This window comes from Chionomys nivalis, chromosome 19 (assembly GCF_950005125.1).
Source record: "Chionomys nivalis chromosome 19, mChiNiv1.1, whole genome shotgun sequence".
Classification (NCBI taxonomy): Eukaryota; Metazoa; Chordata; class Mammalia; order Rodentia; family Cricetidae; genus Chionomys; species Chionomys nivalis.
Genome location: NC_080104.1, coordinates 10,149,777 through 10,173,504, shown reverse-complemented (window position 1 = coordinate 10,173,504; position 23,728 = coordinate 10,149,777). Strand labels below are relative to the sequence as shown.

Here is a 23,728-nt window from a genome sequence, read left to right as displayed (position 1 = left end):
CACAGCTCTCTGGCTTTTGGTGGAGTGAAAAAGGACCATAAGCAACAAAGGTACACAAGGCTCTTCCTGACAAAGGAGCCTTAAAGACAAACCATTCCTACTTGGTACTCTCGGTCAGTTAAGTCAGACTCTGGGGAGTGAAGTAGGCATGGGCATCTCACACAGCCTTCTCCAGGACCCTGAACTACAAACACAGCTGGGGTGGAGAAACTCACAGATATCACACACACACACACACACACACACACACACACACACACGCTCCACTTTGCAAATGTTATGTTAGGCACTAAAAGAAAGGAGGGGTACCTAAAGGGAGTGTGGTACCTGCCGCTGCAGGTTACTTCTGAGCTAAGTTACAGGCAGTAAGCCTTCAAAGCATAATTTGCCAATGTGTTTCATTCTGAGTGTCACTGTCTCTCTTCATGGTACTGGAGACTGAGCCTAGTTCCTCATGTACGCCATGCAAGGGCTTTACCACTGAGCTACGACATCAACCTTTCAAAAAAACCTTTCTTTCCCAGAAAGTGTCAGGTAGGGTTTCCCTAAGGAACCCAAGGCTGGCCTTGAACTCACTCTGTAATCTAGACAGGCTTAAATGTGCCTCAGCCTCCTGAGTAGCTGGGATTATGGGTCCAGGCCGCCAAGAACAGTCTATGCTTCAGCCTTTGCTGCCTAATCCTCCTCAACCCACTCAAGAGTCCCTGCTGGCCTCCACCATACTCTCACCCTCTTCCGCCACACTCCCGGGCTCACTTTGAAAGAGGAACAAATAATTGACAAGGTCATCTGGTCCCAGACCCTTCCCAGCATCCCACCCCAGTGGTGACAAACCCGTGGACCTCAGATACTCTTCACTGCCACTTTCTGACGTCACAATGCTTCCACCAGGCCTGGCAAGGAAGCCTCATTCAATACTTTCCTAGTCATGACCAAAAGGAAGGATTAACAGAGACAGGACAAGAGAGACAGAAAGAACCAAAGAGCCCACTCCATCTCATTAAGAAAGTAAACAGAAGAGCCTTCTAAGTGTCTAATTAAGCTTCTAATTAGTCCCTGCTTGTTACTAATGCAAATTAGATTACTCCGCTTAACTACAGCATGTCCACAACACCCTTGTTAATTGCGGCCTTTTGAAATTAAATTACTCCCTAATTAGCATATCAAAGCCATTGATTCAGAGCTGGGAGAGAAGAGGGCAAGAGGAGCCTAATGCCAAGTTTGGTTAATCAGACAGAGCTAATTAAATAGTGACGTCTTACGTGGGGGGCCTGCCGGTTCAGGGGTAGGGGCTACCCATTCAGGGCTCAGGTGACCATCTGGAGCCTGTCTGGAGCCTGGTTCTGGGGGTGCCCTTGGCACCAGAGGCTCCTGTAGGCCTGCGGCAGACCACCTGGTCTGACACTCCATGGCCCTTGACCCAGCCCTGGCCCCTCTGTCTCCCCAGATGATTTCTAGGCATGGGATTCAGAAGGCTCTTGGGCACCGATTCAGGGGCATCTAAGACACAGCAACACACAAACAGGGAAAGGGTGAGCAAACACTCCTGCACTCTCTGTCCCTGCATCAAGGTTAGATTCAGAAGGTGCCTCATTCTCTCTAGCCCTCAGTGGGCCAGAATCCACTTGTGATCCCATTCTTAGAGGACCTCCATATCAAATCACTGATAACAAGAGGCGTCAAATTGTTTTCTTGGGGATGTGAGATTCTGATGAAGAGAAATCTCATCCTCGCTGGGGATCAAGTAGGAGATAGGGGGCAATGATCCTTCTAAAAAGGCTCTTGCCCAAACAAGACATACACAAGAAGGTACTTTGTACTTGTACAGTTCCTGGAAGCATGAAGCCTTAAAATTCACTTCACAGGAGAAAGGGGGAAGAGCTCCTAGGATTGGAGCTTAATGACATCTGGTTCAACCCCAGTACCTCCAATGCCACTGTCAATTCTTTTTTTTTTTTTTTTGGTTTTTCGAGACAGGGTTTCTCTGTGGCTTTGGAGCCTGTCCTGGAACTAGCTCTTGTAGACCAGGCTGGTCTCGAACATGATCACAGAGATCTGCCTACCTCTGCCTCCCGAGTGCTGGGATTAAAGGCGTGCGCCACCACCGCCCAGCGCCACTGTCAATTCTTAGCAGCAGCATGGGAATAGGAATTTGATTTCAGCAAGAGTGTCCTTACAGGTCTTCTCTGAGCCTTTGGAGTCTTCAAGGCACTTTCTCCCTATCCCACCCTACCTTTATCTCCTTAAAAAATACTGGGATCACACCAGGCGGTGGTGGCTCACACCTTTAATCCCAGCAGAGACAGGTGATCTTTGTGAGTTGAAAGACATCCTGGTCTATAGAGCGAGTTCCAGGACCGCTGTGGACTAAAGCTCTTGTACACAGTAACTCGTATTAGTTTAATAAAACACTGATTGGCCAGTAGCTAGGCAAAAAGCATAGGCACGGTGACCAGACTGGGAGAATTCTGAGAAGAGGAAAGGCAGAGTCAGTCACCAGCCAGATGCAGAAGAAGCAAGAGGAGAATGTCTTACTGAGAAAAGGTACCAAGTCACAAGGCTAAACACAGACAAGAATTATGGGTTAATTTAAGTTGTAAGAGCTAGTTAATAATAAGCCTGAGCTAATAGGCCAAATGGTTTATAAAAATATAAGCTTCTGTGTGTTTCTTTGGGAATGAACGGTTATGGGACTAGGTAGGACAGAAATGCCCATCTACACAGGACAGACAGGGCTACACAGAGAAACCCTGTCTCCAAAAAGGGGGGGGGGGAGAAAACAACACAACAAAACTGGGACCAAGCTAACGTCCACGTGAAAAGATGTTAACCAGCCTTAATTTCTGTCATTCCAGAAATTGGAGGGCAGAAACAGGAGAATATATGTGAACTTGAGGTCTGCCACAGCCACACAGTAAGACCCTGTTTCGGAAGGAAGAAAGGAAGGAAGGAAGGAAGGAAGGAAGGAAGGAAGGAAGGAAGGAAGGAAGGAAGGAAAAGAAAGATCTGGAGTTAGAGAGATGGCTTAGTGGTTAACAGCACTGGCATATCTTCCAGAGGATCCTGTGGGAGCCAGGCACACATGTGATGCACAGACATACATGCAGGAAAACACCCATACGCGTAAAACAGAAAGAAATGAAAGGTGCTAAGTAGTATCCCCTCCGTAGCTAAGACGACCACTAAAGAGGCCCAGGGAGAAGAAGCTGTCACTCAGCCTCAATGTGTCCCCACTGCACACAAGTGTAGGCTGTGTTTGCTCGTTCAAAGGAAGCCCAAGTGGGAATATTTATGTGACTCTATGTGACATTTACCATGGGTTGACCTGTATGGCAGCCAACAAAAAGCAGGGGTGAGGTCAGTCAACTTGTGACACTACCCCTGCCCCTGAAATAATGAAGTCAAGTTCCATAACAGGTGATTCCTGTTATGGCAGACCACCTCCCCAAGCCCAGGTCCTTCATCTGTCAAATGGGAGCAATAATCACACCCTAGGGGTCACCAGGATGTGGTAGATTAGGATGAAGAAGCTGCAAACCAGTGGTTCTCAACTTCCTAATGCTGCACCCCTTCAGTACAGTTTCTCATATTGTGGTTATTTCATTTCTACTTCATAACTGCAATTTGACTACCGTTATAAATTGCAATGTGAACATCAGATATGCAACTCTGGAGGGCTGCAACCCACAGGCTGAGAATTGCTGCCGTAAAGCATGCTTCTTCACTGGGAGGCATCAGAGAGCCTTTCCTGCATCTTCCATTCTAGGGGTGGAGTCTGGACTTCCATTAGGAATGACACTGAGAGCTGAAGACGCTCATCCTGACCCTCGGGAAGCTGGGGGGGGGGGGAGGGCAGGGGCCATACCGAAGCTCTCTGCCCTACAAATGATAAAGGTGACAGCCTAAATAATTCCTAAAATTGATGAACAGTGTAGTTGGCATTTTCTTTGAGCCACCAACCAGCTCCCAAATAAAAACACGGAGACTTAATTACGAGTGCTCAGCCTTAGCTAGGCTTGTCCATTAGTTCTTTTAACTTAATTTAACTGTTTCTATTCATCTATGTTTTGCCTCAGGGCTTTTTACTTTCTTTCATTCTGTACGCCCTACCTTCCTACTTCCAGTCTGTCTGTCTGGCCTCTGGCATCTCCTTTTCTTTCTTCTTCCACACCACCCCAACTAAGAAACCCATGCTAAGCTCCTCCCTGCTACTTCCTGCCAACCAGTTGCTAGCCCCGCCTCTCTGAGTCTACGTTAATTTTATTTAATTAACAAAAATGCAACACATCTTTACATAGTTAAACAAATGCAACACATCTTTGCTAGTTAACCGAATATCCCACAACAGACCAGGGCAGCAGGAGGATGGGTCACTGAGATGACTCAGCAGGTAAAGGTGCATGTCACCAAGTCTGACAACCTAAGTTTGATTCCCAGAGTCCATGGAGTAGAAGAGAACCAACTCCCAGGAGCTGCCCTCGGACTTCTACACATTTGCCACGGTACATGTTCACAGGAGAGACCCCTGCTTTGATCCCTCTGTGTGTCTCTCTTTCCCCATATAGGATGTAGCTATTCCAACCCCTCCCAAGTTCTAGCCCCTGGAGCACACAGGGGCAGGGGCAGAGACAAACCCTGAAGGGTGAGGTTTTGTTTATTTAAGGAGAAACCAAATAGAGAGGTGGACTCCCTGACAAGGCGAGTCCAGCCAGTACCCAGCTGGAAGCATCCATCCGCATCAAACCTGGCAGAGGGGCTCAGAGCAGAGCTTTGATTTTAGAAAATATGTGAAATTAAAAGCAGAAAGAAAGAGTTTGGGGAAGGGTTGGGCTGTCCTGGTTAGTGGGGGATGGGGACAGAAACACATAAGGGCCAAGCTGCAGCACGCCTCTCGAAGCGCTCTCCCAACGAGATTCAATTAATTGATAACAAGAGGCATCAAATTAATTTCTGGAGGATGTGAGATTCTGATGAAGAGAAATCTCGTCGATGGGGATCGGGCAGGAGGAGGCGGTCAGTACCCCTTTTAATCAGGCTCTGGCTGTCTAATTGGCAAAGAGGTGGCTTGAGGGGTCACAGGGCCCCTTGCCCTGAGTTCCACAGCGCTCCCTTCAGGCAGCCCCTTCAGGGGCAGGATGCCATGCTGCCTTGGCAAAGACTGTGGCCATCCTCAACTGAGGCCAGGGAGAGGAGGCGGTCACTCGCCAGCTACACTGTAGGAGACCGGATACCCACAGAGAACATGGTAAAGGCCAGGCAGAAAGTTAGGACTTTGGTGGCAGTGCCTTACAGGGACCCCACAGTGTACTTGGAGGACCCAGAGAGTCATCCCAGAGCACAGGGAGTATAACACTGGGGGACACTCTATAGCAAAACGCAGATCATGAAGTCTGAGCTTGCAAGACTGGCTCAAGCCCAGCGGAGGTATGTAAAAGCCTGTGCTCTGGTGGGTTTGGTCTCACAACCCACGATTGCCTTCCTGGGTTCAGGTCTCCACCATCTGCAGCCTTTCATCAAGGGGCAAGGATGTTTGATGCTCTTGGGATTCAGCAAGATGCCAGGGGAGTCATTCGGAGCTTCCATCACCATTGCACTCCAACTGGGAAGAAGGGCAGGTAGCTTGTGGTCTCTGGGAGAAACCCAGGTGAGAGTCTCCCAAGGGAACATAGGTAAGACCTCAACACAGCCTCCTGCTCTGAAGGCCACGAGCCCTTGCCCTTACTCCCCCCAGCCCTTCCAGCAGCTGCTCCTCACTAGACTGTGGGCACACCTTGATGTTTCCTTACTCCTAATTCTCTCTGGCAGGACATTTTCCTTCCTCCACACAGGGAATTCCTACAGAAAAGGGAAGTCCCAAAGAGTGACTTCTTCAGACCTGGGTCTGCTAGAAATGCAGGCCCAGCTGGAATCGTATCCCAGGAGCCAGCTCTGGTTTGGCAGGATTGAGGAAACCAGAACTCAACGCTCCTTACCTATGCACCCCTTCATCTTCCCCTCACACTGGGGTGGGGAAGGGGCAAGGCAAGACCTCTGCCCCAGCTCATGACCTGTCCCCAGCACCCATCTCAAAGATCCACATTCGCCTACTTACTCCAGTTTGGGCTTTCGGGAGTTGCAAGAGAGCCTCCTCTCATTTCCTCTCTTCTCTAGGTCCTGCCAATGTGTCTGCTGCACACAGCAGGCACTGGGGTTTGTAGAAACATCCATCTCTATCCCCCAAATCCTCCTCAAGCCTGGCAGCCATCACTTTTCCCTCTCTTCCTGCCAGTCAGAAACAGAGACATGTCATGCTCCACAACACGATAGACTGACAGACAGACAGATTTGTGTCATCTCTGCCCCCTCCCTACTTCAAACAAATGGCATGCTTAATTCTGCATACTGTCCTATTATGGGGAAATCCACCATTTGCTCCCCCTACCCATTTACACAGTAGTAGCTGGGGTCAGATGCCATCAGAACCAATTCCAGTGCGAAAGCAAATACCCTTCACGTCTATCTGGTATCACCCATGCAGCCCAGTCATCCTGAGGCAGTGGTGGAGGGGAAGGGCCCCCAAAGAGGAAGAGACACCTGGAGCTGGAGGTGCAGGCTTCTGATAAGGCTTGGGAGATGATGTATGACTTTGTAAGTGAGCAAAAGCGTGTGTGTGTGTGTGTCTCCGTCCATCTGTCCTGGAACCAAGGACGGTGATACAACAAGGAAGATTATATGGCCCTTCACCCTGTGGTTCCACGCAGGAGGCACCTTTTGTGGGGTGCTCTTGTTTTCCAGCCCATCAGTGTACCCCAAGTCTTCTGAGAGAGCCCAGAGCATACACAAAGTCAGGGGCCACAGAAGGAGGATTCCTACTGAGACCCAGGACCGGTGCAACCGGCAGTAAAGAAAAGTGTTCATTTCCACAGAGAATTCTAGCCGGTGATGGGAAGGACAGACAACGTCAGGCTCCTTGCAGGAAATATTCTTGCCTCTCTGAGCCGACCATTCAGCGGCAGGTCCCAAACCTGAGGATTTCTGCCTGATAGCTTCATGTAAGGACAGGAGGCACCATCCCAAACACTAGGAATCTTTCCCTTTAAAAAGAGGAGATGCTAGTCTTCCAATCACTTTTTTTCTCCTCAGTCTTCTGGAGAATTCTGTCTCATTTGTATTTGTATCTATTACCACCCTAAGAAGACCTAAGGGCCAAGCTAGGGTAGGAGCAGGCAGAGAATGCAGGAAGTACAGCTCAGACAAGCTAGGGACGCGGCCGGCTGGGCCAGGCTGGTGAAGTGTCAGCCCTCTATCCCCTGGCCTTCTCACTTGCCCAAGGCAGAGGCTCCAGTCCCTGGTTATTCTGGAGCCCAGCAACTTAGTCTCAGCTCTCCGCCTGGGCAGCAGCGAAAACCTCACACGAGTTGCCACTTCTCTCTGGTTTCATTTTCCAGCCTATAAACTGAAGGTTTATACTCCAGCGTTTCCAGTATTCGGCCCGATAAGTGGCCTGGCAGTACCAGTAAACCAGTTAGAGAAAAGAAAATGAAAAGCGTGCCATCACCGGGTGGCACTCTGAAGGCCAGACGCTTGCTAGGGCGTGAAACTTTACCTCCCGTTCAACCCCCAAGCCGCTGCTCTACTCTGGGCACTGCTGACCTACTTTACAACCTAAGAAAATTGAGGTTCCAGCCGCTTAATTAGGTTCCCTAGAGCCCTAGCTCAAGTGCCAAATTCCAAAGCCCTTTTTACTCTGACACACGTATGGCCCTAGGGAGGCACAAGCTGTGTGCCTCAGGTTCTAGGGCTCCAGAACCACCTCAGAGGAAGCTATTCTCGGCCAATGGAGGCACAGAATTCCAGCAAAAAGATGGGCTCATGGCTGCCTTGGGCCTGGGGGAACTGAGAGGATAGGAAAGGGGATGGGGGGGGACAGAGAAACGGAGAACCTCCTAGGATGGAAGGAAGTTAGCGCTGTTTGGGCAATAAGAATAAAGGCCTGAGCTTAGCACACTGCGTCTAGAGGGGAAATCTTCCAAAAGTACCACGGGCAGTGAAGGGTTAAAATGTAAGGGAAGGAAGGATGGTTTCGTGGGGAGATGCCCCTTCCCTCCCTCACACAGTCCTGTGAAATCAAACCCTGCATGCCACCTTCCTCCCCATCACATCTGTCTCATCTATTCCAGTAGGCTGAGGTCCAGAGAGGAGGCTCCAGACCCTAGTGCCCAGCCTGGGATCTGCCCAGGCAAGGAGGGGGCTCAGCAAACACTGAGGAAATTACCAGATCAAAGAAAGCCACCCCCTTCCAATCCTCCTGGAGTCCTCCCCTGCTGGGGAAAGGTGCGTTTGGAGTGAGAGCCCAGCAGGATATGCGCATTCTTGGCAAGAAGGGACCTACCTAGCAGCCGGAGCTTCTGGCCAAAGGTAGAGGAAAGGGGTGGGGATATCAAGGAAGGAAGAGGCGCAGGTTCACCAGCAAGTTGGGCCTGACTAGTCCTCCATGCTCTCCTGTTCCTCAATTCCAACCTAGCCTTAGCCTCAGAAGAAACTAAGGGAGAGTCTCCTCCAACTTCCAAGGTTGGAGCTAGGGTAAAATATAGAAGGAGCTTGGTGAGGTGTGTGTGGAACACACCTGAAAACGCAGATCCAAGAGGCTGCGGAAGGACACTGTATGAGGCTGGCCTAGGCAACATAAAGAGACTGTCTCAAGTCTCCCCAACCCTCCTACAAAACAAAATAAAAACAACAAAACACAACCAGGCACTTAAGGGTCCCCGCAAGTTGAGGATCATATATCACGGGGTGTGCAGCAAGTGTGGAAGAGGACGTCCTAGAACAGCCCTGATACCAGGCTACCTTGCCCAACTGACTAGAGTGCTGCACATTCTTTCTTTACAGGCGCTGTTCTAAGGGTATCTCAGAGCCAGCAAGCCATCCGAGGGCCCCTCCGACCTCCAGACGACAGCCCCTGAATCACCCTGGCAAGGTAAAGTTTCTCAAGTTTAAGGAGAAAAAAAGAGAAAGAAGGAAAGCCTGCAGACTTCCCCACAGCGGTTTTCCGCGGGGGCGGGCAGAGGTCGTCTGAGGCCGACCGCTCCCCTTAAGGAGCCTCCCCCTGGCTCCTCGGTTGATTTCAACCAGGGGCTTAAAATGCCGGTACCGCAGGGTACCTAGGCCAAGGGGCCTACTCACTGAGGTTCGCGGGGGTGGGGGCTAAGCTTCTCCAGGAAGCGGTGGAACAGCACGGACCACCCGCTGCTCCTTTCTTCGGGTGAGATGGGATACTCGCGCAAAACAAAACGATTGTCGCGGAAGCTCCCGACCCGAAATCTAGCCCCAAAGCCATCGACTGCCAATCCAGGTAAAGACGCTTTAAATTCAAGGTAAAAATCCCGCATCAGCCAAAACTCTTTTCGACTTGCTCTGGAACCACCAAACGGTGGATTTGGACTTAAATTTGTTCGTCCTGGTCCCCTCCCCCGCTCAGAGCGCCACGGTCCATCGGGTGGGTAGACCCGTGTAAAGGTGCACCACATGCGCCTATCTCTAAAGTCCCAGGTGCCAAGCAAAGGAACGTGGAAACACGCACGGCGGTGTAAGAGGCCCGGGATGCAAAGGAGAGGGGCACTGCCTGAGAGCAGGGACAGCCCCCCATACCCTTGTCCTCCCAACCTACAGAGTCGGCAGATGCTACATGAGGGCGTTCACGCCGTCGCCTCACTTGGGGAAGAGGGTCAATCTGTGATGGTCACGGCTTCTGCCTCAGAATCCGCGTCCCACGAAATCACAAGTTCCTTCACACAGGTGGCCGTGGCCCCAGGTCTCTAAGCGCCACCGGGTTCTGCTCCGGCGCAGCCCAAGAGGCAGAAGTTTTACGTAGAAGCGGAATGCAAGATTTGAGCACCGCCGAGGGTGGCCGCGGGTCAGAGAGGTGTTGGGGAGACGAAAGGGCTGTCTAGTGAGTCACCAGAGTGCTCGGTCTGGAGAAATGGGGTCTGGCTCGGTCAATCCGGCAGCCTCATCTCTCTGGTGGCACTGGACCCTCCCTCCAGTCACTTTATTCCCCCACAACCCTGCAGGAGCCCTGTCCCAATGGGGAGGGTATCCACCGGGTCAGTCTCCCACCGACCAGCTCCAACACATAAAAATCACAGGGGCCATTTCCAGTCTCTCTCAAGTCCCCAAGAAGTTTTTCCGCTCTATCTCAGATCTGATTAAGGGATGAAGGGAAAGAAGGTTGACTAGTCTCAGCACTTCCGAGGTGCGACCAAGGCGACAAGGTGTTTGAGATTGTTGGTCGTACCCCCCCCAACCCCCCTCCTCAAGTCCCTCTGCCTCCTGCTAGTCCTGGGGAGTCCCGTGCAGACTGGACTTGGGGGGATCCCACTTCACCACTTCCCTTCCCGGTTCAGGAAAGTCCGGGCCGGGAGTATTCTTTGTCTCACTCCGGGAGGGGGGGTCGCGCCCCCTAACACCCCATTCCCAGCAGCGAGGCCAGAAGGGGGCGGAGTCCAGATTCTTGGGGCAGGGCGGGCCTCAGTGGCCTCTCCAAGCCGCCCCCATGGCCGGCTTCCCGCTGCCCCCCAACCCCGCGCCGCAGCCCCCACCTGTTCCCCAGACAGCTCCAGTCCGCTGGAAGCCCGGGCCGAGGACAGGGTTTCGTACCCACTGGGGACAGTGCGACGCGGCCGGCCCCGGTTGGAACAAAGTGCTCCGGCCCGGGGCCGGGCTCCTCCCGGCGCCCGGCGCGCCTCGGGCCGGCAGTTTGCAAACACAAAGTGAGCCAGGGAGCAAGCGAGAGAGTGAGCGAGCTGGGGAGTTCGACGAGTCGTCAGCCCAGCCCCCACACGAGTCCCTGGGGTCTCTTGGATCGGTCACCTACCTGTCCGGCCCGGCCGCTCAGTGCGGGCTCCGGCCCGTCAGCCCGCACGGGGCATGGGGCTCGCTCGGGTCGCAGCCCGGGCCCGCCGCCACCCGCCGGGACTGCCCCTGCGCGCCGCGCCGCTCCGAGGCGATCTTTCCAGCACTGAACGCCGCGCGCCTCAGCCCCTCGGGGGCATCGCACTTTGTAGGGTGGCTCGGCTCCCTCAGGCTTCCGATCTTCCTTCCCCGGGCTCCCGCGACGCTCCTGAGCTCGCTCCGGCTCCGGGGCTCCGGGACCCCGGCGTCCCCGCCCCCGGCCCAGCCCTGGTTCCGGCCCGGGCTCCTCCCCGCCGCGCCGCGGCCGCCTGCGCCGCGCCCTGATCGCGTGCTGGGGGGCTCCGTCCCGGCCGCCGGTGGCACTGTCCGGCCCGCAGGGGCAGCCGGCTCCGGACTCCGAGGGGCTGCGACTGAGCCCCGGCTGCGAGTGGCTGCGAGCGAGCGGCTTGCGGGCGGGGCGCACCGGGCGGAGGACCGGAGGGGTGGAGGGAAGGAGGGAGCGCGCCGAGCGACGGGGAGGAGGGAGCGAACGAAAGAGCGGCGGAGGGAGGGGAGACTAACTTCTAGTGCTACCATAATTCGCCTAAAGCAGGTGCAGCCACTTTTCCCCCCGCCAGGCGGCCAGCGGCGAGCCGAAGGAGACCACGTGGACCAAACTTTGGGGAAGGAAAAATGGGAACGTTGGGCTACAGATCTGCCAAAGCAGATAGGCCGCAGAGGTTCACACTGGCCTGGGGACCCAGCCTATGGGACGCTTTATAACCTCTGGCCTTTTCCAGGAGCCTGGAGGTACGGCCAAGTCCTGCTGGCACACGGTTCACTGGTTTCGGGCGGGCTGCGCCTGGCGCTGGGAGTGGTCAGGGGGCCCCCCCGAGTCCGGAGCCGGCGTCCGGTGCGGGCTCTGCCTTGCCTCTTTCCGACTCCCCACTGTGTGGGGGCTGGGGCTGGGGAGGCTCTTTCTGGGCTTTGTGAACAGTCGTTCTCCCAGCCCCGCGCACGCGCTGCCTCGGTCTGCAATGGGGAATTTCCTATAAAGTGCTGTGAGAGCCAATGAAGAAGGGGCTTTAGGCTGGATCCACGCGGGCCAAGCGCAGAGTAAAGTCGAGGCAATTATCTGAACAAATTAGATTGTAAACAAAACTCAGCGTCCCTGAAAACCGCTGTGCCCGGGGGACTTGGGAGGATGGGGCTGGGGGGTGGGGTGAGGACAGCCATGTGTATTTGGGTTGGGAGGGGGAAGTCCGGGCACGGAAAGACCCACGTTCCGAAGGAGGGGGGCTAAGTTGGGTAGCAGGCGCCAGGCTCAGACTGGTGGAGATCTGAAAAAAATCCTCCCACTCTCTACCCCAAACATCTTCCCTGACTGGGTGTGTGAAGTGGTGAGGGGACCCCTCAGGGTCTCTCGGTGGTTGCCCCCACCCTGCCCAGTGATGCCAGCTCTCCTGGCCCCTGCTGTGGTCTGAGAGCAGGAAGTCAGTGATCCTGGAATGCCCTGTTGGCTTTAGGTTAGCAGGTGGCCAAGGGCAGGCAGACCCATGACTTAGCAGAGGATGAACTGGTTAAGGACAGGGCCTAATTTCCTAGAGACACATATTTTGGAGAAAACGTTTTTAAAAACCGGGTCTCGGCGATGATGCTCGATTTAACCTGTTTCTGCTCAAGCATTCTGCCCTTTTTCTGTGGGGAGTTACAGCGAGGAGTTGGAAGTTGATGGCAACTGCACAGGTCTGCAGTGTCTGCCCAAGTGGTGGACCCTGCTGGAGTCCAGGCAGGGAGGTGTCGAGGTGGGGAGGACTGTTATGCCACTTACTGAATTCGTTATCTGTGCTGCTGGAGAGCCAATCAGGCCTCATAAATGCTAAGCACGTGATCTCCCACCCAGCCACACCGCAGCCCAGCTTATTTATTTGGACATCACAGTCACTTTTCCAGTAGAATCAAGAATCCAAATGACCGTGGGTAGTGAAGGCAGAAGGTGGTTCCGGCGTTCAGGGTCATCTTAAGTTACAGATGGGAGTTCCAGGCCAGCTTGGGGTACATGAGACCCACTCTCAAAAATCCAAAACAGTGCTGGCCAGTGGGTAGAGATGCCTCCTGTCACTTGCCTCTATACCTGGGACCCTGGGAGACACATGGTAGGAGACAACTGCCTCTTGGAGACTATTCTCTCACCTCCATACACACATGCACCTTGGCACATGTGCGCGCACACACAATAAATAATAAAACTTTATTTTTAAAGCATCTTTTAATCCAAAACAATAAAAATAGTCAAGGATTAGATGTAGTTAACATGGGGATCCTGCCTCATTCCAGGTATACTGGCTCCTGTAATCTTCATAGTTAGCCTATGAGGTAGATAGCTCTGTTGGCTCCATTTTCTAGAGGCGGAAACTGAGCACGAAAGGCACTCACCGTGTGTAAGTTTACACAGCTGACAAGTGATGGAGCAGGTCCAACCAGAGCCGTTTGTCTTGGACAAGGTGCACTCTGGAGCTCTTTAACCAGAGGGTCCTCAGCTTCTGTGGAGGGGCAGCCTGGCGAGCCTCCTGGTGTGTAGACCCTGCTCCACAGCCCCCTTCCTGTCCTGTCTACAGCAGAGGCTGAGGTGGAGAGTCTGTGAGGTGCGTTGCTGTCATGCCCACCGAACTCTGCCCCCTTGCCTTGCTACCACAGCCCCTCCCCCGCCCATCACATGGAACCCTGGGAAAATAACTTGTTTTTGTTTTTCTTTCATTTCAGTTTACCCGCTTTTCTCGGGCCCACTCAGTCCCCCGTGGGACTGCATGACTTGTGAGTCACAGTGGAAAGCCCAGGGGAGTCAGAAGACCCCATCTTGACCTAATTGAGGTAATTCAGTGGAGAAAACAGACCTCTGGTAAGAAGGTACTAGAACAATGTCTTAGAGTAGCCATAGTCCTGAGTCCTTCCTCCCAGTGTAAGAGTTTGGAGGGGTTCCCCAGTGGGAGTCACTGTGCCTTGTTCCATCCCAGTGTGCAAGGCAGGTACAGAAGCTCAGGAGGTAGCTGCAGGCCCGATTGGAGGACAGAGGCTAAGATTAGGACGGTGAGGGCTGGAGTCAGGCAGTCTGGGGTTGAACTTCAGCCTGGACACTTAAAACATGTGTGACCTGGACAGCCCCCTTCCCTTCAGTCACAAAACTGAAAGGATGCCCTTTTTTGTTGTTTGTTTTGTTTTGAGACAGGGTTTCTCTGTGTAGCCATGGCTGGCCTGGAACTCACAAAGTAGACCAGGGTGGCCTTGAACCTGAAGATCATTTGCCTCCAAATCCTGGGATCAAAGGTGTGGGCTACCGCTGCCTGGTGGGAGGTGTTTTCTTAAGGGGGTTGGGAGGAGAGCCTGAAGAAAGCATGAGGAAAACCTGGTGACCTGCACCTCAAGTGTTTCCCTTAAATGTTCAACTTTTCTTTTGTGAGCCCCACTTTCCTTGCTTAAGAACAAGGAACAAGAAGCAGGATACCCCCGAGACCTAGGATGGAACCAGACACAGAGGGGATGAAGTCAGTGAAATGATGCCAGTCTGCTATACTCAGACTGGTGCCTAGCCCAACTGTCAGCAGAGGCTTCACTCAGTCACTGATGGAAACAGATGCAGAGGCCCCAGCCAAACAGTAGGAGAATCCTGTGGAAGAGGGAAAGATTGTAGTAACCAGAGGAGTCAAGGACATCACAAGAAAAACCCACAGAACCAACTAAGTTAGACTCATAAGGGCTCACAGAGACTAAACTGACAACCAGGGAGCCTGCATGGGACTGACCTAGGCCCTCTGCATATATGTTCCAGCTGTGTGACTTGGTCTTGGAGTGGTTCTCCTAGCACTGAGAGCAGGGCGTATTTCTGACTGTATTGTCTGCTTTTGGAACCCATGAACCCATTCGTCCTGCTGGATTGCCTCATTCAACCTTGATGGAGGAGGGGGTGCCTGGTCTCACTGCGGCTTGCTATCCCATGGCAAGCATCTTTGGGATGCTTGCTTGTATCTGAAGAGAAACAGCAGAGGGGGAGTGGATGGGGAGGTGGCGGGAGGGAGGGTCTGGGAAGAGGAGAAGCTTTGGGTAGGATGTAAAAATCAAGAAAATAAATAAAGAAATATAAAAACAAGAAAATGAGTGAATGAATGAATGAATAGCAGCCTTGACCTCAGGAGGCGAGAGGTAGCCAAACCAAAAAAGCTGCCGGTTAGGAAATCCTGGTATGTGCTAGGCTGCCTGCACCTGCTCTTCTCCCCATTCTGCATGCAAAGATGGCTCAGAGATGTCGGATAATTTGTTTCAGATCACACAGCTAGGAGATAGCCCAGCAAGTGCTTGTTACCAAGTCTTCTTTGGGCTGGGAAGCAGAAAGGCTTTCCCAAAGGGGAAGAGCTAGCCAATAGCGGAGCTTGTTCCCTGTAGGAGGCCTGAGCTCACTCTCAAGGGCATGATGGGGTGCGTGATTAGAAACAGTGTATTTAATCTCCTACTCGGAACATACCTAGATCCAGATATTTTGTTTCAGTTCATCTCTCAGTTAAGGAATTTATCTTTTTCTTGCCCCTCAAAAGTTTGCAACCCTTTATCTTTTTATATTTATTTGTGTGTGTGTGTGTGTGTGTGTGTGTAGGAGTGTTTTGCCTGCATGTATATCACGAGTGCAGTGCCCAAGGAGGCCAGAAGAGTGTGTCAGATACCCTAGAACTAGAGTTATAGATGGTTGTAAGCCACCCTGCGGCCGCTAAGGACTGAACCCAGGTTCTCTGCAAGAGCAACAGGTGATCCTAATGGCTGAGCCATTTCTCCAGCCATTATTTTTCTCTGAAAGATTTTTAAAAATGTGTGCATGCACACACAAGTGTGTTGGGTGCCAGAGGCAGCCAGAGGAGAGTGTCAGATTTCTGAAGCTGAAGTTGCTGTGGCTGTGAGCCACCTGCTCCGGTCGCTTGGAGCAGAACTGATGTTTCTGGAAGTGCATCTTGTGCTCCTGACTGCCACAGTCCACAGGACGAGTCCAAGGCTAGCCTGCCCTGTGTTGTGTCTCCAGACAACATCCCACTGCATGTGTCTGCTTCTTTACCACCTCCCTGTCACTGATGGACAGTCAGGCCCCTTGGATGTTTGTCCATCATGGGCTCACTGCAGTTCTTTCCTCTGTGACCCCCATTTCCCTTCTACTGAGTTGTCCTTTTCTCTGGAATTTTACCCCCTCCCCATCTACCCTTTGCAGTCTTTCAGAAAGATCCAGAGTCTGTGCTGAGTGGAGGTGAGGGAGGATGCAAGGGCAGTCTTCCCACCAAGGCCTCTGTTCTCTAAGATAAATGACAATTTAAACAAAGAAATATTTCATTAAGGGTTGATATCTTAATGAGCTGTGCCAGGATCCTTCCCGGCACTCTGTAGACTCCCCCTTACACTGAGGGGGGCTCCAGCCCCTGCAGGAGCCTTATCAACTTACCATACTGTGGGGGCTATGTCCCTGGCACTGTGGATTGAGGTCCATGGGACTGGGTGTGGTGGCATTGACCTGTGTGCCAGGGCCCTGGGAGATGCTTGCAGAAGCCTTACAGACACTTCAGTCTGTGGTGGTGGACGTAGGCACTTTGGGCTGAGTGGTTGGAAATCTCTCATTGAAGATCAGGAAATGAACGCTATCATGACAGGCCATGAGCAGTCTTCCTTTAGAGAACAGCAGCGGTGGGTGTAATGAGGTCTTCTGCTTGGAGAAGCTTCTGTGCAGGAGAAGTGAGACAGACAGACATAGCACGGATGTAACAGGAGGGCAGCCCTGCATGTCAGCCTTCCTTTTCACAGTCTTGAGGGAGATGAGGCTGAGAGGAAATCTCGCTGTGGGCCCCTTTAATCCCAGAACTCAGTGGCAGGGCCCAGTACAGCCAGAGCAACATAGTGAGACTCTGTGAGAGAGGGGAAGTGGAGGGGACAGAGAGTGAATCTCACTAGATTGCCTTTGCCGAGGCTGGTCTCAAGGTCAGAACTAGGTAGTCCTCCTTCTTTGGCCTCCCTAAAATGGGGACCGCAGGTGAGTGCCACCGTACCTTCTTCCCACTGTGACATCACCAGCATGCAGGTGAGTGCCACTGTACCACCTACCCACTGTGACATCACCAGCCTGCGGGGGAGTGCCACCTACCCACTGTGACATCACCAGCCTGTGGGGGAGTGCCACCGTCCCACTGTGACATCACCAGCCTGCGGGGGAGTGCCACCGTCCCACTGTGACATCACCAGCCTGCGGGGGAGTGCCACCGTCCCACTGTGACATCACCAGCCTGCGGGGGAGTGCCACCTGCCCACTGTGACATCACCAGCCTGCGGGGGAGTGCCACCGTCCCACTGTGACATCACCAGCCTGCGGGGGAGTGCCACTTACCATCTACCCACTGTGACACCAGCTGCCCTCACACTTTAACTTGTATATTGCTAGAGTAGGAGATCAAGGCTGTATCCCAAATAAACAACGGATGACGGGTGGACAGAAGAAAAAGAAAAGGAGCCTTTATGTGTCCTTATTAGATGTGGTGTCTGAGCTGACCTGTATCCTAGGTTTCCTTACACTGCCCCCAGCCATATTCTGTGCCAGGCCTGAGTCCCAGGCTCCCTTCCTGTTTCCTCTTTTTTCTGATTGTCCCCTCATCACTCAGAATCCACTTTCTTCGGGTCTCATCTGTATTTGACCTCTGGGCTCCTTAGCCCGAGATTGTCTCAGTTGTCAGGTAGCCGGAGATTCCTAGAGTTGAGCAGCTGAAGGCTGGAGTGAGGCTGAGTGTCAGTGGACTGGGTCCCCTAGACTGGGTGCAAAGCTTCTGCACAGAGACCCCATCTCCTGTGCTCATGGGCGTGCCGCAGCAGCTGCTGCCCCTTACACCTGATAACTTCCATAACCAGTGCCTGCTTTTCCCTCCTGGGGGTTCCCTCTGAGCACTGGGGCCCACCCTGCCACATGAAGAAGAACATGAGTGTGGGGAGCTGAGCCTTCCTAGGAGAGCGTAGACGGGAACACAGCTCAGTGGTAGAGTGCTTGCTTAGTGTGTATTCAGCCTTGAGCTGGATTCCCAGCTCTTCAAATGTGGAGTGGCATGGCCTTGTTGGAGGAAGTGTGTCACTGTGGGGCGGGCTTTGAGCTTTCCTATGCTCAGGATACCTACCACCCAGCATTTCAGTTGACTTCCTGTTGCTTGCAAGATGTAGGACTCTTGCTACTCCTCCAGCACCATGTCTGCCTGCACGCTGCCATGCTCCCCACCAAGATGACATTGGGTTACACCTCTGAAACTGTAAGCGAGCCCTCCCCAGTTAAATGTTTTCCTTTATAAGAGTTGCCATGCTCATGGTGTCTCTTCACAGCAATAGAACCCTGACTAAGACCCTGGGATTTTCATACTTCTGAGCTGGACCCAAGGCTGTGCTCACACTTGGACAATTCAACCTACTTTCATGTTTGGTTTAATTTAAAATTACTTTATATTGCTTATCAATACATACTATGGCACATGTGGGGGTCAGAAGAGAACTTTGTGGAGTTGGTTCTCTGCTCCACCTTTGGGTAAGTTCTGGGCACTGAACCAGTTTGTGTCGTTGGGTAACAAGTGCCTTTAACCACTATGCCATCTTGCAGTCCTACTATCTTGGTTTATTTTTATTTATGTATGTAGGTAGGTTGCATGTTTGTATGCATGTCACATGCTTACCTAGTGCCTGCAGAGGTCAGAAGAGGATACCAGATCTCCTGGAACTGGATTACGGATGGTTGTGAGCTACCATGTAGGTGCTGGGAACTGAACTCTGATCCTCTGAAAAAGCAGCCAGTGCTATTAACCACTGAGCCATCCCTCCAGTCCCTTACTCCCTTGGATTTAACATCACCTGTACGTTGGGGGCTTCTTGTACCATCTTTTCTTAGATTTTTATCCCATACCTATTCCTGTGTGCCTCAAGGCTTTTCACACTCAAAATGTCTCCAACTCAAGTCATCATCACTGAACTTCTGATTCCCCTGCCTCCATCTCTCGGGTGTGGGATTCCAGGTGTGTAATCAAGCCTTGTTTAGGTGGTGCTGGGGACCAAACCCTGGACTTCGTGCGTGCTAGATGACCATGTTACCATTTGAGGTTTGTCTCCAGCCCTGGCGTCACTGCGTTCATCTAGAACATGTTTCTCCCATCGAGCCATAAGAACCACTGCGTTCTCCTATCCCTTCCTCTACACATGCCCTCAGCCACCTTGTCCTGCCAAGTGGCTTTCTAAGCATTTTCCACAGCCATTCGTCCCCTCTTTGCCACCTGCACTCTGCTTGCCACAGGGACCCTCATTGCTGATGGCTTGGAACATTCTGGCTTCTGAACTGGACCCTTACTTCCAGTCTGATTCTCTCCAAGAACCTCCCTCCTATGCATCCATCATCCGTAGCAGTCAAAAAGCTCTAGGCTAGACCTGGTGGTCCACACCTGTATCCCTGGCAAGCTGGAGGCTGAGGCAGGTGAGCCACAAGTGGTGGGTCAGCCTGGGCTACACAGCAAGACTTTGTCTTAAAAGGCAGTAAGGACTGAGCATGTAAGACTACAGCCTAGCCGGCAGAATGCTTGCCTAATGTGTGACGCTCTGGATTTGGTCCCCAGCACCACACAACAAGGCATTATGACACGCATCTGTGATCCCAGTACTCAAGTGGAAACTGGACATCTTGGTGACTGTGAGACCAGCCTGGTCTACACATTCGACCCTGTATAAAAAAAGAAAAAAAGAGTTCTATATTCAAAGAGTGTGCAGTCTAGTTGGGGGGGGGCACTTTTTAAAAATATGCTCACTTTTAACTATCCTGCATTCGTGAACTACGGGGTCAGTTCCCAGAGTGCCAGGCTGAACTTGTCATGCCCTGCCCAAGACCCATTCCAGGGTTGGTGAGATGGTCAGTGAGTGAAAGACCTTGCCGTGGAACCCGGATATCTGAGTTGGGTCCCTAGAACCCACAACAGAAAGAGAAGTGACTCCTGACTCCTGAAAGCTGACCTCTGACCTCTACACAGTCCACACACACTCCATGAGCACCTGTGCTCACAGCCACACACATTATACACACAGTAATGATAATAATTTCATATACATAATACACACACACTAAATTCAGCACTCAGCCTGGCACGCAGGGTGCAGGGTGTGCTTTCTCAAACCTCCCATTGCATCCTGTCCACCCCCAGCTCTGTCACCTGACACTTGTGCTGTGCTTTCCTCTCACCCCTGCCCTTTATCCGGAATATCCTTTCTGCCATTTGCTTTCACTGCCGACCCTAAGACCCATCAGGATGGCTCCTCCACTTGGAAGTCTTCCCTGAATGCCCCAGGCTGGATTACACCGGTTCTTTTGTGAGCTTGTATCAATGCAAGCATTAGAAAAGCCACTTCTAAGGGGCTTAGCTAACAATGGCAATGGATCAGATGTGCTCCCGGAACTGCAGGACCCGGGGCTGAGGTTTGCTGCTGCTGCTGTGTGCTCTGGGCTTAAAACAACAGCCCTAGGCCCTCCCATTGCTTACTTCTGCCTTCCTCTGAGTGGGCTTTGTTCTCAGGAGACTTCAGGCTTTCACCCAGCCTGCTTTGGTCCAGTGAAGTATTCAAGCAAACATTGGCTCTTCTGGTCCCCGTGGAGGTTTTCCTTGGCCTGTCACACGGCACCGGCTACGGGCTCCCGGAGTTTTGTTGTAATGACTGAATTCTGCCACCCATTTGTACGAGGCTTTTTTTTCTGGGCCACCAACCATTTCTCAAATCATGGCACACAGACTTCTTATTAGTTATGAATGCTCAGCCCAGCTTAGGCTTGTTTCTAGCTAGCTCTTTTCACTTAAATTAACCTGTTTCTCTTCATCCATTTTGCCTTGGGATGTTTTACTTCCTTTCTGTGTATCTTTCACTGCTTCTCATGTCTGCTGACTGGGGGCTGGCTGGTGTCTGGTCCCAGGTATCTCCCTTATTCTCTCCTCCTTCTCTCCTCTCTTCTTTCGAGTCTAGATTTCTCCTCTTATTTATTCCTTCTCCCTACTATTCTTTCCCTGCCAAACTATTGGCTGTTCATCTTTTTATTAGACCAATGAGGTGCCTTAGACAGGCAAGGTGAAGCAAACACAATGCGTCTGTACGTAACTAAACAGATGCAGCACAAGCAAATGTGGCGCACGTGCATTTTCCCGCCAGGTTGCGCGGAGGTGGAGCCTCTGATGCTTTCAAGATTCAGTCTCACTGTAATCCACCGCCATGGCCGAAGAAGGCATTGCACCTGGAGGTGTGATGTACGTCAGTATTGCTCTTCAGGAGGTACTGAAGGCCTCCCTCATCCACGATGGCTGAGCACGTGGCACACACGAAGTTGCCAAGGCCTTAGACAAGTGTCAAGCCCATTTCTGTGTGCTTGCATCCAGTGTTGATGAGCCTGTGTATGCCAAGTTGGTGGAGACACTTTGCTAAGTCAGCCTAGGCAAGGTTGATGACAAGAAATTAGGGGAACAAATAGACCTCTGTAAAAGTGATCGAGAGGGAAAGTCACGGAAAGTGGTTGGTTGCAGCTGGGTAGTGGTGAAGGATCATGGCAAAGAATCTTAGGCCAAGGATGTCATCAAAGAGCACTTCAAGTACAAGAAATTAATAAAAATTTTGGCTAAAAAATGTAACATACTTTTAAACAGTGAAAGTAATATTCCGCAGAATAAAAAAATATAATACATCTTTGCCTAGTTAAAATAATATTCCGCAACAACAGTGATCTCTAAGAAAAGTTGTGTAACAACATGGCCACACCCAACTGTTTAGATGTCATCTGGGCTGGTCTGTGCTACTGTGACAGGGATGCTATATAGGAATTCATAAAATAAATTATCAAATTACAATAATAATTAGTCATTTCTTTTGTGGTGCTGGTCCATCAATGAGAAAAGTAGAATTCAGGGGAGGAGGCACTCTCTCTTTTTGAGATGAAATGGTGATACGTAGTCTTTGCTGACCTATAAAAACAGGCTGGCCTTGAATTCACAGAGACCCTGGTGTGAGTCTGTGCATTAAAGGTGTGTGCCAGCACTGCCAGGCTTCTGTTCTCTCTGTCCACCATGAGAGTCACAAGTTTCAGACTAAGGTCATCAGCCTTTAGTGAGAAGCCCCTTTATTTGCTCTGCTATCTTGCCCGTCCCATCATTTTCCTTCATTGATAATATGGTTAGAACCTGAAATAGCCCCACAAACTCTTGGGTTGAATGCTTAGTCCCTAACCGGTGTCACTATTTTGGAAGATTCTGGAAACCGTGAGGATGTGGGGCCTGGCTTGAGGAAGCAGCTCACTAGGGGCAGGTGGTCCCTGGCTCCTGTCTTGTTCTCTGCTCCCTAGTTGGCCATCATAGGAAGAATATTTGCCACATGCTCTTGATACCTCTGCTCAAACTAGTTCACCATGTCTGTTTTTCTCTGATGGGCTCTCTGCAACTGTGAGCCACCCCTGCCTCTCCCTCCTTAACCCCACCCCTGCCTGTTGTACCTGTCCAGAACTGTGATATGGAACTGCAAAAGTAACAGATACAGCTAGACACAGTGACACACACCTTTAATCCCATCTCTTGGGAGGCAGAGACAGGTGAATATCTGTGACTTCGAGGCCAGCCTGGTGTACACATGGGGAAGTTTCAGTCCAGCCAGGGCCACATAGAAAAAAAGATTCTGTCTAAACAAACAAGCCAAAAAAAAAAAAAAAAAAAAAAAAAGGAAAAAGGGAAAAGAAAGAGGAACATATAACTAGATTCAAAATAAAATTTCCTGTTATCAAACTGTTGGTAAATAGTTCCCTGTTATTATAATTAATACCAGTCTGGGCCTGGGGATGGAGCTCAGTGGTTAGAGTGCTTGCCTAGCATGTGTGTGATGATAGATTTGAGCCCCTGCACCACAAAACCCTGGTGTGAGTCTGTGCATCTGTAATTCCAGCACCCTAGAGGCAGAAGAAGGAGGTTCAGCAGATCAAGGTCATCCTCAGCTACAGAGAAAGATGGAGGTCAGTAGGAACTACAGGAGTCTCTGTCCCGAAACACACAACACACAGCCCCCATACACATCGCATACACCACACACATACACACCACAAACACACATACACACACAAAACAAAACAACAGTAAAACCCATCTTGGTGGCTTATTCCTGCCATAGTAGATGTGGGAGGGTCAGGAGTTCAACATTGTCTGTGACTATATAGTAAGTTCAAGGCCAATCTGGGCTGTGTAGGATCCCAAAGCAGCCAAATTCTTGAACCGGGGCTGGAGCTTTAGCACTGCTTGGGTTTGTCCTCAGAGCCATAACACAGGCAAGCAAAGAACATGCTTAGGGCTTGGAGAGAAGGCATAGGCATTGAAAGGGCTCACTTCTTTTGCAAACCAAACTCAGGTTTGATTCCTGGCCTCCACATGCTAGCTCACAACTGTCTGTAACTCCAGTTTCAGGGGGGCCGACACCCTCCTCTAGTCTCTGAAGCACCAGACACACACACATGTGGTGCACATACGTACATGAGGGCAAAACACTCATATACATAAAATAAAAATAAGTAAATATTAAATATGTATATGTGCATGCTTAGCTTGCAAACTATGCAATACAGACTCAGTCCAGTTTGTGGACCTGCAGATTCCTGAGTAAGGAAAGACACGGTGGGAGCTGGGAAAGGACACCGGGTCATAGTGCAGGGGGCTGTGTGGTGAGGTGTCTGTCAGAGTCGATTGGCCAGACTTTAATACATCTTTGTTTTATTTATTTTGTGTGTGCATATATATGGGGGGTGCCATGGTGTGGG

General features: G+C 51.5%; 1 protein-coding gene, 1 long non-coding RNA gene and 1 pseudogene across 3 annotated transcripts in view; 2 read left to right on the top strand and 1 right to left on the bottom strand.

Moving 5' to 3' along the window:
* The window catches only part of Foxp4 (forkhead box P4), a 54,032-nt gene extending 42,616 nt beyond the window's left edge, over window positions 1-11,416 (bottom strand). The window contains exon 1 of one of the 2 annotated variants that reach the window (XM_057752019.1): window positions 10,856-11,416. The gene's annotated coding sequence lies outside the window, so the exon portion shown is untranslated. The remainder of the gene's footprint in view (window positions 1-10,855) is intronic. The other variant, XM_057752018.1, reaches the window with a different exon arrangement.
* LOC130862421 (uncharacterized) lies at window positions 11,412-14,906 on the top strand. Its single transcript, XR_009055635.1, has 4 exons — window positions 11,412-11,682; window positions 13,636-13,743; window positions 14,099-14,196; window positions 14,699-14,906. It is a non-coding gene; the product is annotated as an uncharacterized LOC130862421 (long non-coding RNA).
* A 6,250-nt stretch (window positions 14,907-21,156) lies between these two features.
* LOC130862022 (40S ribosomal protein S12-like) overlaps window positions 21,157-23,728 on the top strand; it is an 89,731-nt pseudogene continuing 87,159 nt past the window's right edge.